The 19,103-nt window shown below is 43.6% G+C and overlaps 1 protein-coding gene across 1 annotated transcript in view; it reads right to left on the bottom strand.

Annotated features, from left to right (window-relative positions):
* ZMAT4 (zinc finger matrin-type 4) overlaps positions 1–19,103 on the bottom strand; it is a 551,003-nt gene that overhangs the window by 531,456 nt on the left and 444 nt on the right. The gene's annotated exons all lie outside the window — the stretch shown is intronic.

Genomic DNA, 19,103 nt, shown 5'->3' with positions numbered 1-19,103 from the left:
TCGCGCCCATTCGAACACCATCTGCTCGTTATGAGAACCAAATTACGAGGCTGCAACAAACAGGGGAATAACAATCAAAATGGAGAAGATGCGACTTCATGATGAATCCACAGCAGCTCCTTCCACCAAGGCGGACAGAATACAAATGGTTTTGTGTAATCAGCAAAGATTGCTGGGAAACCCTGCTACTTAAAAACAAAGGGGCATGGCTACAGAGCAGCTACAGCTGACCTGCACTGCTGTGACAGTAACCTGATGTAGGGACAGAGAGCCTGATTCCAGCAATGTATCACTTAGTTTACAGCCACTGTGATAGAATCCCAGGTTTCTGTATATTTATAACAGCAGTCTCAGCTGAGATGATTGTTGACAATTGACAAAAATCAGTTCTGTTACATTTTACATCATTTTTTTTGCAACCCGGCATGTAGACGTCCTGACGTAAACCCAACAACACCAGTAGCCTGAGGCAAACAGATTACTTTGCATTGTTAAGTAACATCTAAAAACTGAGTTTTATATTGTTTGTTTTATTTTGTTATTGTTTTATTTATTTTATACGTTACATCTATAATATACATTTTATTTAAAATTAATGTAATAAAGATTTATTTCTTAAATACATAAAAAAAAGCAATAAAATCTGCAAAGAGAGAACAATCCGGATTATTCACAGTAGCGAGAGACCTTCGGCGTCTCAATGACAAAGTATCTGGAGGGAAGCCTCGGAATGTCAGCAATATCCGCAGCTTTCATGGCGAGATATGAGATACAGAGGAACATCTGGAGCTGTCGGAGGGGCAGGTGCTACAATTCTACTATTCCAGATTCTGTCAAAGAGAGAAATGAGAGAAAACACCTGAAGCCGGATCCATCTGCCCAACGCAGAGCGCCGCGACGTGGACCGAGGGCCGACAGAACTACAGCGGCTGGAAGACGTCTGCGCCGAGTCATAGGAAAAGCCGGATCTCACAGCAAAGCGCAAAGATTTATTCCATTTTCTATCTATTTAGTAATGATTGGGCTGTGTAGTAGAAAATACTATCATCATTAGGGTAAGTTCACACAGTGCGTTTTTCGCGGCGTTTTTGCGCGTTTTTCGGCTGCGTTTTTACTCAGAAAACTGCTTTAATCATCCAGAAAGTAAATGATTAAAGGACCTATATCACAACAATTGCATTTATCCCTTATCCACACAATAGATGATAGATGAAGGCTGGGACCCCCAACATTCACAGGAAAGGGCACCCCTTGCCCCCCAAGTGAATAGAGTGGTAGTTACATTGATGACTACTGCTCCATTCACTTCTATGGGTCTGTGGGAGCGGAGAGCACATGTTACCACCAGTTCATTCACTTCTGTGGGAGTTGTAGTGTAATGTGTGACTACCAATTCATTCACTTCTATGGGAGTATAAGTATAATGTGTGATTTACATCCATTCACTTCTATGGGAGCAGTAGGGTAATGTGTGACCACCAATCTATTCACTTCTATGGGAGCATAAGTATAATATGTAATTGACACACCCTTCACTTCTATGGGAGCAGTAGTATAATGTTTCACCACCAATTCATTCACTTCTATGAGGCCAGCAATGTAATGTGTGACCAAAATGCCATTCACTTCAATGGGAGCAGTAATGTAATGTGTGAGCATTACTCCATTCACTTCTATGAGGTCAGTAGTGTAATGTTTGACTAAAATTCCATTAACTTATATGAGATCAGTAGTGTAATGTATGCCCACCAATACATTCACTTCTATGAGGTCAGTAGTGAAATATGTAATCTCCACTCTATTCACTTCTGTGTGAGCCGTGGTATAATGTGTGACCACCACTCCATTCACTTCTATGGGAGCAGCAGTGTAATGTGTGACCAATACTCCTTTCACTTCTATGGGAGCAGTAGTGTGATGTGTGATCACCACTATATTCACTTCAATGTGAGCAGTAGTGCAATGTGTGACCACCACTCCATTAACTTCTATGGGAGCAGTAGTGTAATGTGTGACCACCAATCCATTAACTTTTATGGAAGCAGTACTGTAATGTGTGACCACCAATCCATTTACTTCTATGGGAGCAGTAATGTGTGATCACCACTCCATTCACTACTATGAGGTCAGTAGTGTAGTGTGTGACCAAAACTCCATTCACTTCTATGAGGTCAGTAGTATAATGAGTGCACACCAATCCATTCACTTCTATGAGGTCAGTAGTGAAATATGTAATCTCGATTCCATTCACGTCTGTGTTAGCCGTAGTGTAATGTGTGACCATGGCTCCATTCACATCTATGGGAGCAGTAGTGTAATGTGTAACCACTACTCCATTCACTTCTATGAATCATGGCACAGCCTTGTGCATAGAGCCTGGAACGTCCTGTACAGTCTCCATATTTTGCAATACAATACTACCTGGCCCTGTCGGAGCCATATATACAGTGCCTACAAGTAGTATTCAACCCCCTGCAGATTTAGCAGGTTTGATAAGATGCAAATAAGTTAGAGCCTGCAAACTTCAAACAAGAGCAGGATTTATTAACAGATGCATAAATCTTACAAACCAACAAGTTATGTTGCTCAGTTAAATTTTAATAAATTTTCAACATAAAAGTGTGGGTCAATTATTATTCAACCCCTAGGTTTAATATTTTGTGGAATAACCCTTGTTTGCAATTACAGCTAATAATCGTCTTTTATAAGACCTGATCAGGCCGGCACAGGTCTCTGGAGTTATCTTGGCCCACTCCTCCATGCAGATCTTCTCCAAGTTATCTAGGTTCTTTGGGTGTCTCATGTGGACTTTAATCTTGAGCTCCTTCCACAAGTTTTCAATTGGGTTAAGGTCAGGAGACTGACTAGGCCACTGCAACACCTTGATTTTTTCCCTCTTGAACCAGGCCTTGGTTTTCTTGGCTGTGTGCTTTGGGTCATTGTCTTGTTGGAAGATGAAATGACGACCCATCTTAAGATCCTTGATGGAGGAGCGGAGGTTCTTGGCCAAAATCTCCAGGTAGGCCGTGCTATCCATCTTCCCATGGATGGCCAGGCCCCTTGGCTGAGAAACAGCCCCACAGCATGATGCTGCCACCACCATGCTTGACTGTAGGGATGGTATTCTTGGGGTCGTATGCAGTGCCATCCACTCTCCAAACGTCACGTGTGTGGTTGGCACCAAAGATCTCGATCTTGGTCTCATCAGACCAGAGAACCTTGAACCAGTCTGTCTCAGAGTCCTCCAAGTGATCATGAGCAAACTGTAGACGAGCCTTGACATGACGCTTTGAAAGTAAAGGTACCTTACGGGCTCGTCTGGAACGGAGACCAATGCGGTGGAGTACGTTACTTATGGTATTGACTGAAACCAATGTCCCCACTGCCATGAGATCTTCCCGGAGCTCCTTCCTTGTTGTTAGCCTTGACTCTTCGGACTCTTCGGACAAGCCTGGCCTCGGCACGGGTGGAAACATTCAAAGGCTGTCCAGGCCGTGGAAGGCTAACAGTAGTTCCATAAGCCTTCCACTTCCGGATGATGCTCCCAACAGTGGAGACAGGTAGGCCCAACTCCTTGGAAAGGGTTTTGTACCCCTTGCCAGCCTTGTGACCCTCCACGATCTTGTCTCTGATGGCCTTGGAATGCTCCTTTGTCTTTCCCATGTTGACCAAGTATGAGTGCTGTTCACAAGTTTGGGGAGAGTCTTAATTAGTCAGAAAAGGCTGGAAAAAGAGATAATTAATCCAAACATGTGAAGGTCATTGTTCTTTGTGCCTGAAATACTTCTTAATACTTTAGGGAACCAAACAGAATTCTTGTGGTTTGAGGGGTTGAATAATAAATGACCCTCTGAATAAACTTTTCACAATTTAAAAAAAAAAAAATAAAAAAAGAAATAACATTCTTTTTTGCTGCATTTCACACTTCCAGGCTGATCTACAGTCCAAATGTCACAATGCCAAGTAAATTCCGAATGTGTAAACCTGCTAAATCTGCAGGGGGTTGAATACTACTTGTAGGCACTGTAGGTACTGTCTGGCACCTCTATAGTGCGGATGTATAAAAGATCCCTTATATTAGACTAAGTCCAAAAATGATCGCTGTCTGCTCTGGAGGACACAGTCGCCACTCATTGCCTGCCCATTCATTACAATAGGAGGCAGGCAATGCTTTCTGTTAAGCATATTGCAGCTTCCCGTATGATAAGAGCTACACTCACAAAGTATCTGCAGTCTGTACACGCTCTGATCCATGCAGACATGTCTTGGAGCATCCAGTCCAATGTTGTGATTGCTTTCTTTATTTGCTTCTGCACCCCTATTGTGATGCTAGTCTCTATGTGGCGCTAGACACTACTTGCGTGCCGTGTGAACGGGGGGGTAGTCAGACAAGCAGGGGTCAGAAACCAGGAGGACACGTCAGGACATAGGGAGCAAACAAAGACGTAGTCAGGAGAAGGTCCGAGGTCATAAGCCAAGAGGTAACGACAGGAAACAGGGAGCAGGCAGAGACGTAGTAAAGACAGGCTGAGGGTCATGATTCCATAAGAGTAAGGGCGGCGTCACGCGCTACGATATATCGTGCGATATGTCGTCGGGGTCACGGATTCTGTGATGCACATCCGGCATCGTTAGAGATGTCGTAGCATGTGACAGCTACCAACGACTGTGAAAGAGCAAAAATACTCACCTTATCATTCATCGTTGACACGTCGTTCATTTTCATAATGTCGTTCCTCCTTCTGCGTGACGGTTCTTCGTCGTTCCCGAGGCAGCACACATCACTCAGTGTGACACCCGGGAACGACGAACACAGCCTACCTGCGTCCCGCCGGTAATGCGGAAGGAAGGAGGTGGGCGGGATGTTACGTCCCACTCATCTCCGCCCCTCTGCTTCTATTGGGCGGCCGCTGTGTGACGTCGCTGTGACGACGAACGTCCCTCCCCCTTCAGGAAGAGGATGTTCGCCACCCACAGTGAGGTCGTTCGGGAGGTAAGTACGTGTGACAGAGGTTAACGACTTTGTGCACCATGGGCAACAAATTGCCCGTGACGCACAAACGACGGGGGCGGGTGCGATCGCTCATGCGATCGCATGATAAATCGTCTTGTGTAACGTCACCCTTAGTATAGGATACAGGTAGCAGGCAGTGATATGGTCAGTAGAAGATCCGAGGTCAGAAGCCAGGTGGTAACGACAAAGACAGGGAGTGGGCAGAGAAGAGTCAATAACAGTCTAGGGTCGAGAAGCCAAGATCAGATAACTGTACAAAAACGGGAGCCAAGAGCACTTACTGCGGAACCAGGAAGTACGACTGGCGACGTTCCGGGAGAGCATGCTCATTAATGAAACAAAGCAAACACCAGGTCCCAGAACCAGCGTGAAACCCAGTGCTGAGAAACAACCTGTCTACAGGAGCTCAAGACACAAAGCAGAGCATCTCAACTGCAAAACACTCTGCGTGACTGAATATGCAAGTACTGGCTCTGCAGATGAGGAGAGCATGGCAGAACATCACAGTGCACAAGATGCTCTGCACATCAGAACTGTGACACCTATTTTTTTAGCTGCAGGATGGGAACAATTCCATTAAGAATGACGACAAGCGCTACAATCCCCATTGGGTCTGGGGATACAGAAATCACAGATGAAACACTCAATATTTCCAAGGGCATTCAATGATGTACCATTCTGACAGCTGGGACTTATGGATAAAGGGGATCCTCTGGATGGGGGGTAAATAATAAAGGCGGACACCCTCTTTAAACCATCGACTCGGGCGCTGCCTGCTGTCACTCGATTTTTGATCACTTTCTGCACTTTTGCAGCATCGCACTTATCCGGCATCTCTAGCTGAGATGTGATCACACCGGGGAGTGACGGCACACTGACACCTCTGAAAGCAATTATTGGCGTCTCACAACAACGCCGAGCAGCACAATAACAGTCTGCAAGACCATGCGGAGAATCGCGTCAGTCTGGAATGGAAAAGTTCAACTTCACAACAAGGAGAAAATGTAGAAAGTATCAGCAATTTATCGCAGGAGAAGGCTGAGAACGCACGGCTAGAATTAACCCAGGGTTACCCCAACAGCAAGAAGGATCAGTCCTCCGCAGGATCGGGGGCAAATGTACAATCGGTGGGGTCAGACCCCCCCCCCGTATGAAAAGAGTAGGGGTCCGAGTCCATCTGTGTATGACAGCAGAGGTCATGCGTATGCAGTGCTCCATTCAAGTGGACCCCCATTTTCAGAATCTGTGGGGGTCCCATTGTTGGTACCCCTCGTTTAATGAAGAAAAAAAAAACACAGAAATAACTTGAATCTGACATAAGTAATAATAAATAAAAAAATCTATGAAAATGAACAAATGAAAGTCAGACATTGTTATAAAAAATAAAACTCATGAAACAGGCCTGGACAGAAATGATGGTACCCCTGAAAATGATGTGACAAAAAGTACATGTTAAATCAAGGAGCGTCCACTAATTAGCATCACAGGTGTCTCACTCTTGTAATCAGTCAGTGGGCCTGTATATAGGGCTACAGATACTCACTGTGCTGTTTGGTGACATGGTGTGTTCCACACTCAACATGGACCAGAGGGAACGAAGGAAAGAGTTGTCTCAGGAGATTAGAAAGAAAATTATAGACAAACATGTTAAAGGTAAAGGTTATAAGACCATCTCCAAGCAGCTTGATGTTCCTGTGACTACAGTTGCGCAAACTATTCAGAAATGTAAGATCCATGGGACTGTAGCCACCAACCTCAATGGATGTGGCCGCAGGAGAAAAACTGATGACAAATCAAAGAGATTGATAATACGAATGGTAACAAAAGAGCCCTGAAAAACTTCTAAAGAGATTAAACGTCAACTTCAAGCTCAAGGAACATCAGTGTCAGATTGCACCATCCGTCAGTGTTTGAGTCAAAGTGGACTTCATGGGAGACGACCAAGGAGGACACCATTGTTGAAAACAAATCATAAAAATGCCAGACTGGAGTTTTCCAAACTATATGTTGACAAGCCACAAAGCTCCTGGGAGAATGTCCTATGGACAGATGACAGAAAAGGAACTTTTTGGCAAGGCACATCAGCTCTATGTTCACAGACGGAAAAATGAAGCATATCAAGAAAAGAACACTGTCCCTACTGTGAAACATAGAGGAGGCTCAGTTATGTTCTGGGGCTGCTTTGCTGCATGTGGCACAGGGTGTCTTGAATCTGTGCAGGGCACAATGAAATCTCAAGACTATCAAGGGATTCTACAGAGAAATGTGCATGAGCCAAGCGTCATCTGCTGCAAGCGTGAGCCCAGCGTCATCTGCTGCGAGCATGAGCTGAGCGTCATGTGCTACGAGCGTGAGCCGAGTGTTATCTGCTGCGAGCGTGAGCCGAGCGTCATCTGCTGCGAGCGTTAGCCGAACGTCATCTGATGCGAGCGTGAGCCGAGTGTCATCTGCTACGAGCGTGAGCCGAGGGTCATCTGCTGCGAGCGTGAGCCGAGCGTCATCTGCTGCGAGCGTGAGCCGAGCGTCATCTGCTGCGAGCGTGAGCCGAGCGTCATCTGCTGCGAGCGTGAGCCCGGCGTCATCTGCTGCGAGCATCATCTGAGTGTCATCTACTGCGAGAGTGAGCCGAGCATCATCTGCTGTGAGCGTGAGCCGAGCGTCATCTGCTGCGAGCGTGAGCCGAGCGTCATCTGCTGCGAGCGTGAGCCCGGCGTCATCTGCTGCGAGCATCATCTGAGTGTCATCTGCTGCGAGAGTGAGCCGAGCATCATCTGCTGTGAGCGTGAGCCGAGTATCATCTGCTGCAAGCATCATCTGAGTGTCATCTGCTGCGAGCGTGAGCCGAGTATCATCTGCTGCGAGAATCATCTGAGTGTCATCTGCTGCGAGCGTGAGCCGAGTATCATCTGCTGCAAGCATCAGCTGAGTATCATCTGCTGCGAGCGTGAGCCAAGTATCATCTGCTGCAAGCATCATCTGAGTATCATCTGCTGCGAGCGTCAGCTGAGTATCATCTGCTGCAAGCATCATCTGAGTATCATCTACTGCAAGCATCATCTGAGTGTCATCTGCTGCGAGCATGAGCCGAGGGTCATCTGCTGCTAGCATGAGCTGGACGTCATCTGCTGCGAGCGTGAGCCTAGCGTCATCTGCTGCGAGCATGAGCCGAGCGTCATCTGCTGCGAGCATGAGCCGGACGTCATCTGCTGCGAGCGAGAGCCAAGGGTCATCTGCTGCGAGCCTGAGCTGAGCGTCATCTGCTGCAAGCGTGAGCCGAGCGTCATCTGCTGCGAGCATGAGCCGGACGTCATCTGCTGCGAGCGAGAGCCGAGGGTCATCTGCTACGAGTGTGAGCCGAGCATCATCTGCTGCGAGCGTGAGCCGAGCATCATCTGCTGTGAGCGTGAGCCAAGCGTCATCTCCTGCGTGCCTTAGCTGAGCGTCATCTGCTGCAAGCATGAGCCGGACGTCATCTGCTGTGAGCGGGAGCCGAGGGTCATCTGCTGCGAGTGTGAGCCGAGCGTCATCTGCTGCGAGCATGAGCCCGGTGTCATCTGCTGCAAGCGTGAGCCGAGCTTCATCTGCTACGAGCGTGAGCCGAGCATCATCTGCTGCGAGACTGAGCTGAGTGTCTTCTGCTGCAAGCATGAGCCGGACGTTATCTGCTGCGAGCGTGAGCCGAGGGTCATCTGCTGCGAGTGTGAGCCGAGCGTCATCTGCTGCGAGTGTGAGCCGAGCGTCATCTGCTGCGAGCGTGAGCCGAGCGTCATCTGCTGCGAGTGTGAGCCGAGCGTCATCTGCTGCGAGCGTGAGCCGAGCGTCATCTGCTGCGAGCGTGAGCCAAGCGTCATCTGCTGCGAGCCTGAGCCGAGCGTCATCTGCTGCGAGCGTGAGCCGAGCGTCATCTGCTGCGAGCGTGAGCCCGGCGTCATCTGCTGCGAGCGTGAGCCGAGCGTCATCTGCTGCGAGCGTGAGCCGAGCGTCATCTGCTGCGAGCGTGAGCCGAGCGTCATCTGCTGCGAGCTTGAGCCCGGCGTCATCTGCTGCGAGCTTGAGCCCGGCGTCATCTGCTGCGAGCGTGAGCCGAGCGTCATCTGCTGCGAGCTTGAGCCCGGCGTCATCTGCTGCGAGCGTGAGCCGAGCGTCATCTGCTGCGAGCGTGAGCCGAGCGTCATCTGCTGCGAGCATGAGCCGAGCGTCATCTGCTGCGAGCATGAGCCGAGCGTCATCTGCTGCGAGCGTGAGCCGAGCGTCATCTGCTGCGAGCATGAGCCGAGCGTCATCTGCTGCGAGTGTGAGCCGAGCGTCATCTGCTGCAAGCGTGAGCCGAGCGTCATCTGCTGCGAGCGTGAGCCGGATGTCATCTGTTGCGAGTGTACAGAAGTATTATTCCTCAGTGTGAGTGAGCCCTGAATATAAGAGAAAGATCTGTTCTGCAGCAAAAGGGTTCAGTATTTAACTCAATATTCCGGCTCACAGCTATGGAGCTTCTGCACATGCCTAAATCAAAGAATATTGCATATCAGTAATAATTAAACAACACATGAGAAAAATATAAACAATTATCTTCAAGGAGCTGCTTTCCTCTGAGTCTCAAACACATCAAGGCATCCGGTTTCTGTACATCTTAGCTACAAAACAACATCTTACAGGACATTCCAAGGATGTCTGCAGACCTAACTGGTTTCTTTAAAGGGAATCTGTCAGTAAGATCCACCCTCCTAAGCGTCTGTATGTCACGCAGGTCATAAGAAGCTGAATAAATGATACTTTGATATCTGTGATCAGAAGTCTTACTCCAGAGAAATCATGTTTTACTTAAAATGTAAATGAGCTGTTGAGATCTATGGACCAAACATAGTTCTCCCATAGATTTTGACTCCAGACATTATTTTTAATGAAAGGGGGCATTACCAGTGTGAGACATGTATATCAAGAGAGCAGACTGTCAGTCATTACATGTCTCACACTGGTAATGCCCCCTTTCATTTAAAATAAGCTCTGGAGACAGAGTCTCAGGTATATCTCTTACTTATACAATGACTGATAACACCTCTATGTACAGTAGATGGCACAGGATTCACCAATCAGAATAGGTGATGTCACAGATCACCTCCACCCCTCCTGTAAAATGACTGATAACACCTCTATATACAATAGATAACACAGGATCCACTAATCAGAATAGGTGATGTCACAGCTCACCTCCTCTTCCTGTACAATGAATGAAACATCTCTATATACAGTAGATAACACAGGATCCATCATTCACAATAGGTGATGCCACAGCTCACTGCCTCCTCCTCCTCCTATACAATGACTGATAAGACATCTACATACAGTAAATAACATAGGATCCATCATTCACAATAGGTGATGTCACAGCTCACCTCCTCCTCCTGTACAATGACTGATAATACCTCTATATACTGTAGATAACATATGATCCACCATTCACAATAGCTGATGTCACAGCTCACTGCCTCCTCCTCCTCCTATACAATGACTGATAAGACATCTACATACAGTAAATAACATAGGATCCATCATTCACAATAGGTGATGTCACAGCTCACCTCCTCCTCCTGTACAATGACTGATAATACCTCTATATACTGTAGATAACACAGGATCCACCATTCACAATAGGTGATGTCACAGCTCACCTCCTCCTCCTCCTGTACAATGACTGATAACACCTCTATATACAGTAGATAACACAGAATCCAATCATTAGAACGAATGATGTCACAGCTCACCTTCTCCTGTACAATGACTGATAACACCTCTGTATAAAGTAGATAACACATGATCCACCATTCACAATAGCTGATGTCACAGCTCACCTCCTCCTCCTGTATAATGACTGATAACACCACTATATACAGTCGATAACACAGGATCCACCATTGACAATAGGAAATGTCACAGCACACCTCAGAAATTAAAGCCTCATGTGTTGAGCCTGGACTGCTACCGAGGCTCTTTTGTGTACTATATATATATATATATATATATATATATATATATATATATATATATTTACACAATAAGTAAATATAACAATGAACCAGGCATATAATATGTAGCTGACAATACATACACGGCTCCAGTGTCCCCAGCCCATACCTCTCGCGCTGTGCTGGGATGTACTGGTTATGCTCCATTTAGTGCAGAAATGCTGTGGGAAGTGGGAACCTGTATGTCATGACCTTGTGTATGGAGAATAGAAGCTGGTAATGGCGCGGCCCTATACACCGCTCACAATCAGCACTTATACAATCACAATGGAAGGAAATAAAAATGTTCCCAGATGTTTTCATTGCACTATAAAATATTAATGGATTTCTTTTTTTGTATTTTTTTCTACAGACCTATAGATAGAAAGATATAAATACACAGAATATATATATCTATATATAGACACGGAATTAATCTAACAGAAATATCTGTAGGTAACATCACCAGATAGAATCATAGAACAGGAGTAAATAGATACCGACAGGAGCATTCTTCTTCTGAACCAAACATTCTATAACATTGAGCTAATTTACACAAATTACATGTTGGATTAAGCTATTTCCATTTTATTTCTTCTCGAGGTGTCACGATTTTGACCTTTTCAAAAACTGGTTATAGATTAATTGTTCTGGGAACGCTGCATGCTAATTGAACAATTAGAGTGTGAATATGTACGAGGAGCCGAGGGAGAAAAACATCATGTCATCACTAACATCACAGGAATGGGCTTATTATAAGAAATAGAGGGATAGATAGATAGATAGATAGAGGGATAGATAGATAGATAGAGGGATAGATAGATAGATAGATAGATAGATAGATAGATAGATAGAGGGTTAGATAGATAGATAGATAGATAGATAGAGGGATAGATAGATAGAAGGATAGAAGGATAGATAGATAGAGGGATAGATAGATAGATAGATAGATAGATAGATAGATAGATAGATAGATAGAAGGATAGAAGGATAGATAGAGGGATAGATAGATAGATAGATAGAAGGATGGATAGAGGGATCATAGATAGATGGATAGATACATATAGATAGATAGATAGATAGATAGATAGATAGATAGATAGATAGAGGGATAGAAGGATGGATAGAGGGATCATAGATAGATGGATGGATGGATAGAGGACAGATAGATGGATAGATACATATAGATAGATAGATAGATAGATAGATAGATAGAGGGATAGATAGATGATAGATAGATAGAGGGATAGATACATAGATAGATAGAGGGATAGATAGATAGAGGGATAGATAGATAGATAGAAGGATAGATAGAGGGATAGATAGATAGAGGGATAGATAGATAGATAGAAGGATAGATAGATAGATAGATAGATAGAGGGATAGATAGATGGATAGATAGATAGATAGAAGGATAGATAGATAATGGATAGATAGATAGATAGATAGAGGGATAGATGATAGATAGATAGAGGGATAGATAGATAGATAGAGGGATAGATAGATAGAGGGATAGAAGGATGGATGGATAGATACATATAGATAGATAGATAGATAGATAGATAGATAGATAGATAGATAGATAGAAGGATGGATGGATAGAAGGATCATAGATAGATGGATGGATGGATGGATAGAGGACAGATAGATGGATAGATACATATAGATAGATAGATAGATAGATAGATAGATAGAGGGATAGATAGATAGATAGATAGATGGATAGATACATATAGATAGATAGAGGGATAGATAGATAGATAGATAGATAGATAGATAGATAGAAGGATGGATGGATAGAAGGATAATAGATGGATGGATGGATGGATAGATAGATAGAAGGATGGATGGATAAAGGACAGATAGATGGATAGATACATATAGATAGATAGGAAGGATGGATGGATAGATAGAAGGATGGATGGACAGAAGGATAATAGATAGATAGATGATAGGTAAATATTAGATAAATATCACGTCTCAGAGCCCTGAAAGTGTAAACAGAACCTTTAAACACCAACTAGTACAATACTGCCCCCTATGGACACGATATGGAGAATGTTTATCTGCAGAGAAATACAAAGTTGTGAAGCAGCTAAGAATTGTAATGTTTCCTCTTTGTATCCTGATGACCTGATGCCGTCATTCAGAATATAATCTTTCCATTTTACATCAGTCCTGTATTTCTTACTTTACATTTTACAGCAGAGAATAAATCTTGCTATTTTACACAGGAGCTCTCTGGAGATGTATGCTGGATCTGCGTGCTAGTATCATCTTATATCTGATCCTATATAATAATGATGGCTTCCTATTTGGCTAGTCCCCTGGTGCACTTGTCACAGTCTCTAACCTATGACTTAATAGCTCTTGTAAAACTACAACTCCCAGCATGCATCAAAAGCTTTGTAGTTTTGCATCAGGTGGAGAGAAACTTCATCATATTGAAAATTCACTTTCTCAAGCAGCTTCATATTCTTCATTAGCCCATTATAACAATTCAATACAAAGCACCATCAGCAATAAATACATTTTTATTCCTTTAATCCAGCATCTAATAACCCAACAGTCCGACAAATGCAATAAAGTTTGTATTATGAAAACAAAGAAGGAGTTTGGAAATTTCCCTAAATTTGGATACAGCAGTAAATAATGGGAATGTTCCCCTCTGTTATACAGTAGATGAGTTTTATGTATGTTTTTCTGTCTGTCCAATAATCCAAAGAGCAAATCTCATAGATAAATGTACATTATAGGGTTCTATGAAAGCATAAACACAAAACAAAGTATCAAGTTTACAAATATATCAACATATGAAAGATTGTATCCAATCCTCATCACTCCATGTGACTCAGTCCTGCTAGAGATAGAATGTTTTCTAATCAGAGGGGATGATGAGAGTATTTATACCAGGAGCTTGATTCCTCCTTTTTTGTCCACTTTTTGTTGTTTTTGCCTGTTTTACACTTGCACTTTGCTTTTTTTTTTTAATTTGCACCTTTTTTAGCGTCTATTTTATCTATTTGCCTGCTCATTTTATGTCGGTTATTGTGGACGTTATTTTATTTCCATCTGAATTATCAATTGCAACTTTATAAAAAGGCGCCAAATATTTCTGCAAACGTACCCCACTTACCCCCATTAACCCATTCTATGAACTCCTGACTTTTTTTTTATAAATGTTCTAGTGGATCTTGCAACCTTTTGAGCTAAAATATTGCAAAAAGGTTAAAGAGCACTTTCGATTTTGAACAAAACTTATGAAACACGGCGACCGTTTTAGATTTTTTTTAGATAAAAATGTGGAAAAAAAACATACAAATATTGAATGAGGCATAAAATGCATAAAAATTAAAGTGAACCAGTCAGGGGTTAAATCTAAGGTTTGCTGTGTAGGTGGTCTCACGCTGAGTAAATCGATACCTTCAGTGTAGAAATAAATCCTGACATTGCTGAGAAATCCAATGTTGAAGTGATATGCAAATGAGCTGCAAGTGCATTGGGGCGTGACAAAGCACTTCCAGCCCTCACTCTTTTTTCCCTGCCCGGCCCTTGCCTCCTGATTGACAGGTTAGTCCGGAATCTGTCATCTGCTGCCCCTTACCAAAATCTAAAGCAAATCTGTCCATCAAATGCAAGATGCAAGGGCCAGAGATGGAAGTGCTTAGTCACACCCCAAAGCACTTGCAGCTCATTTGCATATAACTTCAACGTTCAATTTCTCAGCAACAGTAAGGCGGATTTATACACCAAAGGTATCGATTTACTCAGGGCAAGACCAGCCAAACTATGACTTAACTCAGAACTTCCTGACAAGAAGGCTCCCTTTAACGTATTTGGTATTTCACGTGTGAGAGTGTGCACAAGTATTCTCACTAGTAAAGTGTGGCCAGGAAGATTATTAGGTTCACACTGGTCAGATCACAACCAATATATATATATATATATATATATATATATATATATATATATATATATATATATATATATCTATTTATATCTATTTATATACTCTACAGTTCAAAAGTTTAGGGTCACTTAGATATTTCCTTATTATTGAAAGAAAAGCACATTTTTTTCAATGAAGCTCACATTAAATTAAACAGAAATCCCCTCTATACATTGTTAATGTGGTAAATGACTATTCTAGCTGCAAACGTCTGGTTTTGAATGCAATATCTACATAGGTGTATAGAGGCCCATTTCCAACAACCACCACTCCAGTGTTCTAATGGTACATTGTGTTTGCTAACTGTGTTAGAAGGCTAATGGATGTTTAGAACTCCCTTGAAAACCCTTGTACAAGTATGTTAGCACAGCTGAAAACAGTTATGCTGATTAGAGAAGCTATAAAACTGACCTTTCTTTGGGCTATTTGAGAATCTGGAGTATTACATTTGTTGGTTCCATTAAACTCTCAAAATGGCCAGAAAAAGAGAACTTTCATGTGAAACTTGACAGTCTATTCTTGTTCTTAGAAATGAAGGATATTCCATGCAAGAAATTGCCAAGAAATTAAAGATTTCCTACAACGGTGTGTACTACTCCCTTCAGAGGAGAGCACAAACAGGCTCTAACCAGAGTAGAAAGAGAAGTGGGAGGCCGCGCTGCACAACTGAGCAGCAAGACAAGTACATTAGAGTCTCTAGTGTGAGAAATCGACGCCTCACAGGTCCTCAACTGGCAGCTTCATTAAATAGTACCCGAAAAACTACAGTGTTAACGTCTACAGTGAAGAGGAGACTCCGGGATGTCGGCCTTCAGGGCAGAGTGGCAAAGAAAAAGCCATATATAAGACTGGCTAATAAAAGGAAAAGATTAATATGGGCAAAAGAACACAGACATTGGACAGAGGAAGATTGGAAAAAAGTGTTATGGACAGACAAATCGAAGTTTGAGGTGTTTGGATCACACAGAAGAACATTTGTGAGATGCAAAACAACTGAAAAGATGCTGGAAGACTGCCTGACGCCATCTGTCAAGCATGGTGGAGGTAATGTGAGGGTCTGGGGTTGCTTTGGTGCTGGTAAAGTGGGAGATTTGTACAAAGTAAAAGGGATTTGAATAAGGAAGGCTATCACTCCATTTTGCAACGCCATGCCATACCCTGTGGACAATGCTTGATTGGAGCCAATTTCATCCGACAACAGACAATGACCCAAAGCCACCTCCAAATTATGCATGTACTATTTAGGGAAGAAGCCGGCAGCTAGTATTCTATCTGTAATGGAGTGGCCAGCCCAGTCTCCAGATCTCAACCCTATAGAGCTGTTGTGGGAGCAGCTTGACCGTATGGTGCAAAAGTGCCCATCAAGCCAATCCAACTTGTGGGAGGGGGGAAGCATGGGGCGAAATATCTCCAGATTACCTCCGCAAATTAACCGCTAGAATGCCAAAGCTCTGCAAAGCTGGAATTGCTGCAAAGGAGCATTCTGTGCCGAAAGCAAAGTGTGAAGAGAACATTATTATGTAAATCAAGTAAAAATCATTATCTCTAACCTCATCACTGTCTGGACGATATTCTCTATTCATTATACAACTCATCTGATAAATAAAAGTAGGATATTCATGGAAAAGACAAAATTGTCTGGGTGACCCCAAACTTTTGAACTGTGGGATATATATATATCTCATATATATATATATATATATATATATATATATATATATATATATATATATATATATATATATATATATATATATATATATATATATATATATATATATATCTGAGATATGTCTATATATATATATATATATATATATATATATATATACACTTTATATATTTAAGAAATTTGGTAGATTTTTGCAGGGTCTAATCCACTATCACTTACACAACATGTTGTGCCAGGTGATATCAAGGGTGCTTGTACTTCTAGACATTTATCTCCAGTAAATAATAACTTTATTTTCAGGATTCCATCTTTGCAGGTAAGGATATAGTTGCATAGGATATAAGCTAGGGACATATACTGGATGTTTATGTCATATCTATATTCTAAAGTGGAGAAACTTTCCTCTACTGTTATATAGGGGGCGGTAGATTTCCAATCCAGTAATAGTGATTGCACCTAATAGTAAACCTTAAAGTGAAAGACCATTTGTCAAAATCATTGACATTAAATTATAAATCCAGATTAATTTATTAATATTTATTTCTAATTATTTCTATCTTCTGACACAGAGCTCCAGTTATATGATAAGATGTCCCTGCAGCCACCACTAGAGGGAGATAAGGAGCTAGCTGCATACTGAGATACAATTGAGTTCTAAGCATGAACTGTATGCAGTGAGCTCCCCCTAGTGGATGCCGCAGACATGAAGGATTATATGACACAGCTGTTTCTATGCAGGGGATTTGGTTCTCTGTACCAGAAAGCTGACGATCCATTTGCATTAAGACATTAGTCAGCAAAGTATTTTGGAGTAAAACGAAGCAACATGGTGTTTACTTGCAGATGATTGCAATCTGGTTTGAGAGTGATAAGTATAGGTTGAGTTCTCGGAGATTTTAGATCCTTGACACAGTAATAATATATTAAAGCATAATAGAAATCTGCAGACCTAGGACCTAATAGCTGGGACTATGACTATGATCAGTATATTCTACGTGTGTTATCTCCCACCGTACCCCAAGTCTTGTAAATTGGAGGTGTGACGTTACATGGGCGCTGCCATAGTCTGTTGATCTCTGTCCAGTGTACTCTATGCTGTGAATGCATTACACAGAAGGAATACAAATGAATATTTGTAAATAAAAATATTATAAAGTATCTACGTCCCATAAAAATGGCACAAGAGGATAGATCTGTCATATATGTGTACGCACTGTTTACATGACTGGACGGATGCCGTACACCCATGAATAGCACCCCGATGATACAGTATGATACCTCCACCTGCAATATATGCGTATATGCACATATATATGTATATATATATATATATGTATATATATATACACAGTATATATAATGGGGTGACGTTACTGAGGATGGGGCAGCAGAACGGTCGTCACTTTGGCACTGAGCTGCTCACAATCTCTTACTATATTAAATTAAAGCGCTCCCTGGAGTTTAGTCGCATCCACGGGTGTAAACTTCCCCTTCCCAGATGCCAGCGTGCCCCACATATAAGTGTAATTACTATTGATTCTCTCCCGTCTCCAGAATAAATAGACACCTGTTTCCCAGTAAACATTTCATCTCCTGGAACATCAATGCTCTGATTGAGGGGGAAAGTTGTGCATGTAGCCGGGCATGGGTGGCTGCCAGCACTTGGCACAGGATGGGTTCCCAGGCACTTGGTGAATGCAGAGGGCACAATGCTCAGGATTTCTCCCAGGAGCTGTCCAGCACTAACACGACTTCTCAGCCATTTCTTGAGATTTATTATTCAGGGTCATTTCTAGGAGATCTCAGCCTCCTCGCATCCTCTGCACTGGAGAGGGTGGATTCAGTATATGGGCACATGGCAGTGCTGGGGGGGCGCATAGCATAGCTGTTGGGCACATTGTACTGCTGGGGGGGCACATGGTACTCCTGGGGGTACAAGGCACTGCTGGGGGGGGGGGGGCACATGGCACTGCTGGGGGGGCACATGGCACTGCTGGGGGCACAAGGTACTGCTAGGGGCACATAGTACTGCTGTGGGGGCACATGGCACTGCTGGGGGGGGGCACAAGGCACTGTTGAAGGCACATGGCACTGCTGGGGGCACAAGGCACTGCTAGGGGCACATAGTACTGCTGGGGGGGCACATGGCACTGCTGGGGGGGCACATGGCACTGCTGGGGGGCACAAGGCAGTGCTCGTGGGTAATGGCACTGCTGGGAGGGCACATAGTACTACTGGGGGGGCACATGGCACTACTGGGGGGCACAAGGCAGTGCTCGTGGGTACATGGCACTGCTGGGAGGGCACATAGTACTACTGGGGGGGCACATGGCACTACTGGGAGGCACAAGGCAGTGCTCGTGGGTACATGGCACTGTTGGGGGGCACATGGCACTGCTGGGGGGCACATGGCACTGCTGGGGGGCACATGGCACTGCTGGGGGGCACAAGGCACTGCTAAGGGGGCAC

Source organism: Anomaloglossus baeobatrachus, chromosome 5 (genome assembly GCF_048569485.1).
Source record: "Anomaloglossus baeobatrachus isolate aAnoBae1 chromosome 5, aAnoBae1.hap1, whole genome shotgun sequence".
In the NCBI taxonomy this organism is placed as follows: Eukaryota; Metazoa; Chordata; class Amphibia; order Anura; family Aromobatidae; genus Anomaloglossus; species Anomaloglossus baeobatrachus.
This window is presented reverse-complemented; position numbering and strand designations above follow the sequence as displayed.